The 6,558-nt window shown below is 43.1% G+C and overlaps 1 pseudogene; it reads left to right on the forward strand.

Annotated features, from left to right (window-relative positions):
* The first annotated feature begins 4,807 nt into the window (after window positions 1-4,807).
* LOC148775227 (large ribosomal subunit protein eL8-like) lies at window positions 4,808-5,516 on the forward strand (annotated as a pseudogene).
* The last annotated feature ends 1,042 nt before the right edge of the window (window positions 5,517-6,558 follow it).

Consider the following 6,558-nt stretch of genomic DNA (forward strand, 5'->3'; position numbering starts at 1 on the left):
GCTTTACTTAGGGCCTCTAATCACTGCTTGTTCGGGCCTCTAATCACTGCTTGTTCTGCCCTCTGGTTGCTTAGGTCTGAGGAGTCAGATTAGATTGGACCAAAGCTTGGGTGATCAGACAGCCCCAAAGAGTACTCCAAGCTTGCAGGGAAGAACCAGGACTACGTATTCTACAGTGACAGCTCCAGTTATGAGGAGAGAAGCCCTTGGAAAATCTCCTTGGTGTTGTCATTTTCGCCACTTTGGGAAACTGCCAAACCAGCTTACTTGACGTTCAGTCACACATGCAGAATGTGTAGGTGAAGAAAGCAAGAAGCTACTAGAATGTGTCAACCTTGAGGGCCTCCAAAGCTCACAGAATTAGTAAAGTCAACGATGAAAAACAAAACTAGAATTTCAGTTTTATTGTAATAGAGTAATAGCATTGAAAATGGGAGGATAGCCTTTGTGTTTTTCCTAAGAGCTTATTAATTGTAACCTTAAGAAAATTTCTGAACTATTGCAGGCAAGTTTTTCAGTTGGTCAGTGTTGCTTCAGCAACAGTCCTTCCAATGAATATTCAAGGTTGATTTCCTTTAGGATTGGCTGGTTTGATCTCCTTGCTGCCCAAGGGACTCTCAAGAGTCTTCTCTAGGACCATGCTTAGAAACCATCAATTCTTTGGCGTTCAGCCTTCTTTTCTGGTCCAACTATCACCAGATGAACTCCTGCTTATCCTTTAAGAATTAGTGCAAGCATAATTTCTCCTGTGGAAATTTCTCTGACTTTTCCTTTTGGGCAAAATTGCCTTCTTTGTGTACCACCTGTGCCTGTGCCTACCTCAGTGGATTCAATATTCATTGAATCGCCAATTTAGGTGAACCAGCTCCAATAGTAGAAAGCGGTCTAAGATTATAATGGTTAGATACTGTGGCAGGCAGTCACTAAAACGGCCTCCAACAATCCTGCTGCCTAGTATTCACACCCTTATATCACCCTTCCCCCTTAACTTGTTTCTATGAATAGAATTTGGCATAAGTGATGAGACGTTAGCTCTGAGATTCGGTTGTAGGAGACCGGGACCATCTCTCATTCACTTACTTTCAGAGACAAGTTAGTTGCCATGTTGTGAGTGACCTTATGGAGAAGCCTACATAGTAAGATGACGTTGTCCCAGCCAACAGCTAGGGACCAGAGGCCACGTGAGTGGTCTTGGAAGAAGCTTCCCCAGCTCTCCCAACCCCCTTCTGTCAAGCCTTGATATGACTACAGTCTGAGACCCAGAGGTCAATAAATTGTCAAGTTCCTATAGCTAACAAATAGCAAAGCCAGAACTCCTGCCTCTCCTACCTCTTGATTCAATTCTCTGCTGTCTTTCCTATGTCTTTAGTCTCCTCTTATCTTCTCACTTGCTGTCCTCTGTCTTAGATAATTTATTCATTCCTACAGAATTATTTGACAGGTCTATGCCTATGACTCCAACATTGCTGTTACTAGTTTGGATCTGTCATTAAAAATGCAGCTATGAACTGCATAGGTCAACTGCCTCTAGGACACCTTTTCTCGGATGTCCTCTGTTATCTCAAACTCAAGATTTTCTTATCTGTAAAACATGAAACTTAGTTGTTCCACCTGGCTAACTGCAAAGTCTCACTTAGCTGTAAGATTCAAATGAATCTAGGTCCCAAACTAAATTCATCACCGTCCATTCCATCCCACTATACCGATCCTCCTCTTTCGCGTCTCCCCTGCCCATGCTTGAAAACTTTCAATTCCTTCTTTTCTTTATTTCTCCCATATATAAAACAAGTTCTGTTCATCTTTATTTTGAAATTATCATATTTTTCTCTTCCCAAGTCCAGTTCTATACCACATATTTAGATAGCTGCAAAATCTGTGGCAAATCTAATTTTTCCTGTCCCAATCCACTTAGTGTAGATATTTCTTATACTGAGTGAGTGTTCAGTCGTGTCTGACTCTTTGTGACCCCATGGACTGTAGCTCACCAGGATCCTCTGTTCATGGGATTTTCCAGGCAAGTATACTAGAGTGAGTTGCCATTTCTTACTCCAGGGGATCTTTCCGACCCAAGGATCGAACTCATGTCTCTTGCACCCCCTGCATTGGCAGGTGGATTCTTTAGCACTGTGCCATCTGGGAAGCCCATTTGATGTACTCCAGTTCAGTTCAGTCGCTCAGTCGTGTCCGACTCTCTGCGACCCCATGAATCACAGCACACCAGGCCTCCCTGTCCATCACCAACTCCCGGAGTTCACCCAATCTCATGTCCACAGAGTCGGTGATGCCATCCAGCCATCTCATTCTCTGTCGTCCCCTTCTCCTCCCGCCCCCAACCTTTCCTAGCATCAGAGTCCTTTCCAGTGAGTCAACTCGTTGCATGAGGTGGCCAAAGAATTGCAGTTTCAGCTTCAGCATCAGTGCTTCCAATGAACACCCAGGATTGATCTTCTTTAGAATGGATTGGTTGGATCTCCTTGCAGTCCAAGGGACTCTCAAGAGTCTTCTCCAGCACCACAGTTCAAAAGCATCAATTCTTCGGCGATCAGCTTTCTTCACAGTCCAACTCTCACATCCATACATGACCACGGGAAAAACCATAGCCTTGACTAGATGGACCTTTGTTGGCAAAGTAATGTCTCTGCCTTTTAATATACTATCAAGGTTGGTCATAACTTTCCTTCCATGTACTAGTCTTCCTTAAATGCTGTTTTCATGTCCTTCCACTGGTAAAAACTCATAGCGAAACTTTGTTTCTTATCAATCATGTCTTGACTCCTCTGCTGGTTTATAAAGCTCTCCAGAATCTAGCCCCACCCTTGAGAGCCAGTGTCTAATCCCCAAGGCAAACCTGCAAACTTCAGTCTGTCTGGTTTGCTCATGGGCCCTCAAAAGTTATCCATGCTGGTGTCTGCCTCTGGGACTTTGTACTGTTGTTTTATTGTCTACCCAAATTCTACTGTCCCAGCTGAAGTCCAACAGCCTGTTTGGATCCCAGGAGACCTGTTTCACTGTTACTAAACTTAACATGACAGGTCTTGCTGGGCCTTTAAGGCCACGATTCCTCATTGAACTATGCTATTCCCATACCACATAAATGCCAAACAGTTAATGCCTCCCGTCACCCATCTTATCCTGTGCACTGGTCCCCAGGCTTCCTGGTGCCTTCCCACACTCATTCTCCAGCTGCTCCTTTCCATCTCACACTTTTCTGTTTTCTCTGGAACCCCCACTTCATGCTGAACAAATCCTTCCACATCCCCAGTCTGCCTCCCATTCCTGCCTTGACTGAACCCTTATAAGAACTTATAAGAACATAGCCTCCCTTGCCTCAGTCTTGAATGGAGAGGTGTTTACCAAGCCTCACATACTTCTGGGCTGGGAGGTGGGATTTCCTGGCTCACCGGTATTACTGCCAGACCATTACTCTGAAAATAAAGAAGAGATGAGCCAGCTGGCCCGCCCACACCCTACCCATGTATCACGTGACACCTTCCTGCCACTCCCACGATGATATTTTTTGTAAAAAGGGACTTAGGGCATTGTCCTCTTTCCCTGAATGATAGTTCCTGTTTCATAGGTTTTCAAAAAGCTTTCAGTATTCTTTCTCTTTAAAAAGATACCATTGACATAATAATAAAATTCTCCATAATCCCAACTGTCCCCACCCCACTCCTGTGATGACCACCATCCCTAGCTGGGCGTGTATCCTTCTGAAGTTGCAGTCTTTTTATTTTTTTGGCTGTGCTGGGTCTTTGTTGCTGCGTGGACTTCCTCTCGTTGTGGTGAATGGGGGCTACTCTTTAGCTTCTTGTTGCGATGGCTTCTCTTGTCGCGGAGCACAGGCTCCAGGGAGCGAGGGCTTCAGTAGTTGTGGCACGTGGGTTCAGTAGTTGCAGGCTCTAGAGCACAGGCTCAATAGTTGTGGCGCACGGGCTTATGTTGCTCTGCAGCATGTGGAATCTTTCCAGACCAGGGATGGAACCCATGTCTCTTTCATTGGCAGCTGGGTTCTTTACCACTGAGCCACCAGGAAAGCTCCTGAAGTTGCCATCTTGAATTACCTTGTGAAGTCAATGTCTTTGTAGATAAGCTTTGGATCACCTTAGCCATTTTTACTGCTCAACTCCAGGGGCCCTCACCAGCCCTAAACTATACAGTATTGGGGTCTTTAATCCCAACATTCCTCCCTATGATCACAACCTCCTTTACCTTCTAGCTGCCTCATGCCACACACATACCTGCTCTTCAGATATAATTGCCCAATTTTTTTTTAATTGAGCTAAAATTCACATAGGATATAATTAACCATTTTAAAGTATAAATTCCGTGACATTTAGCACATTCAAAATGCTGTGTAAATACTACCCAAAGCAATCTGCAGATTCAAATGTAATTGCTATCAGTCTCAATGACTTTTTTTGACAGAAATAGAAAAATCCATCCTAAAATTCTTATGGAATCTCAAGAGAATAGTCCCCCCACCAAAAAAAAAAAAAAAAACAACCCTTGAAAAAGAACAAAATTGAAGGACTCACATGTCTGGATTTCAAAACTTAACTACAAAGTTGCAATAATCAAAACAATGTGGTACTGGCAAGGACAGACATACAGACCAGTGGAAGAGAATAGAGAGCCCAGAAAGAATGATTTTTAACAAAGGTGCCAAGACCATTCAATGAGAAAAGGACAGTCTCTTTAACAAATGGTGCTAAGAAAACTGTATATCTACATGCAGAAGAATGCAGTTGGACCTTACTTTATCCCATAGACAAAAATTAGCTCAAGGGCTCGCCACTAGCCATTCAGGATGCTGAGGGGAAAGAAGGCTGAGGGGCAAAAAATAGACCAGGCCCCTGCTGTCGTGAAGAATCAGGAGGCTGAGAAAGTAGACTGGACATCCAGCCCAAAAGGGACCTCACCGCTTCATAAAGTGATCCTGCTACATTCCGCTGCAGTGGCATGTAGTACCTTATATAAGCGGCTGAGAGTGCCTCCCATGATTAGCCAATTCAGCCAGGTCTTGGACCGCCAGACAGCTACTTAAGATGGCCCTCAAATACAGACCAGAGATGAAGTAAGAGAGGAAGCAGAAGTTGCTGGCCTGAGCTGAGACAAAAGCTGCAGACCAAGGGCACGTCCCGTCTAAGAGCCACCTCTCTTTTGAGCAGGCGTTGATACCGTCCCCACCTTGGAGGAGAGCAAGAAGGCTCAGCTGGTGGTGGTTGCCCATGATGTGGATCCCATTGAACTGGTGGGTTGCCTGCCTGCCCTGTGTTGTAAGATGGCTCCCTACTGTATCATCAAGGGGAAGGACAGGCTGGGTGGGATATGTGGTCCATAGGAAGACCTGCACTGTTGCCGTCACAGAAGTCAACTTGGAAGACAAGGGCACTCTGGCTAAGCTGGTGGAAGCCATCAGGACCAATTATAATGACAGAAATGATGAGATCTGCCATCACTGGGGAGGCAACTTCCTTGGTCCAAAGTCAGTGGACATTGTGTTATTTTGTCACTAAGTCACATCCAACTCTTTTGCAGCCCCAGGGACTATAGCCCATCAGGCTTCTCTATCCATGGGATTCTCCAGGCAAAGATACTGGAGTGGGTTGCCATTTCTTTCTCCAGGGGATCTTCCTAAACCGGGGATCAAACCTGCCTCTCTTGTATTGCAGGAGGATTCTTTACCACTGAGCCACCAGGGAAGCCCATTGCCAAGCTGGAAAAGGCTACATAGAGGTAATAAAAATTCTCATTCAGTCAAAACAAACAAACAAAAATTACTCAAATGGATCAAAGACCTGAATGTAAAATTTAAGACTAAAAAAAGAAAAACTTAAAAGAAAAATTAGGAAAAATCTTCATGGCAATGGATTTGGCAGTGGTTTCTTGCATATGACACCAAAGAAACAGGCAAAAAAAAAAACAGGCAAATTGGACTTATTGAAAATTAAAAACTTTTGTGCATCAAAAGACACTATCAACAGAATAAAAATTAACTCACAAAATGGTAGGAAATGTTTGCAAATTATATATCTAATAAAGGATTCATATCCAGAATTTACAGATAATATTTTAAAAGAAAAATGTTGTCATACTGTTTTTGTGAGCTAAAAGATGATTAAAATATAAATGTTTAACTCTCCTGTTATATACTTTTCTGTATGTGTGTGTATGTATGTTATAAAATATATAGAGGGAATTCCCTAGTGGTCCAGTGGTTGGAACTTGGCACTTACACTGCCAGGTCCCTGGTTCAATCCCTGGTTAGAGAACTAAGATCCAGCAAGCATCATGGCACAACCAAAAATCAACCAGTTAATTAAATTAATTAAATATGTATGTAGAGAAAGGCATATATAAGCTATATTATATACACACAGAGAGAGACTGTAAATTTCATGAGATTTGGTTAGTCCTAAACATTTTTTCCCATGGGTTTGGTGTATAGTCTTGTCCCACGGGAAATTTCAATATATTAATTATTTTTAATTGAGTGAAGGAGAGAAAAAATACTTTAATTCTTCCATTACCAGTAGTGTTGTTTTGCTAAAAGTGAGA

The sequence above is a fragment of the Moschus berezovskii genome, chromosome 16, assembly GCF_049115385.1.
Source record: "Moschus berezovskii isolate FMDL1 chromosome 16, NW_MosBer_1.0, whole genome shotgun sequence".
NCBI lineage: Eukaryota > Metazoa > Chordata > Mammalia > Artiodactyla > Moschidae > Moschus > Moschus berezovskii.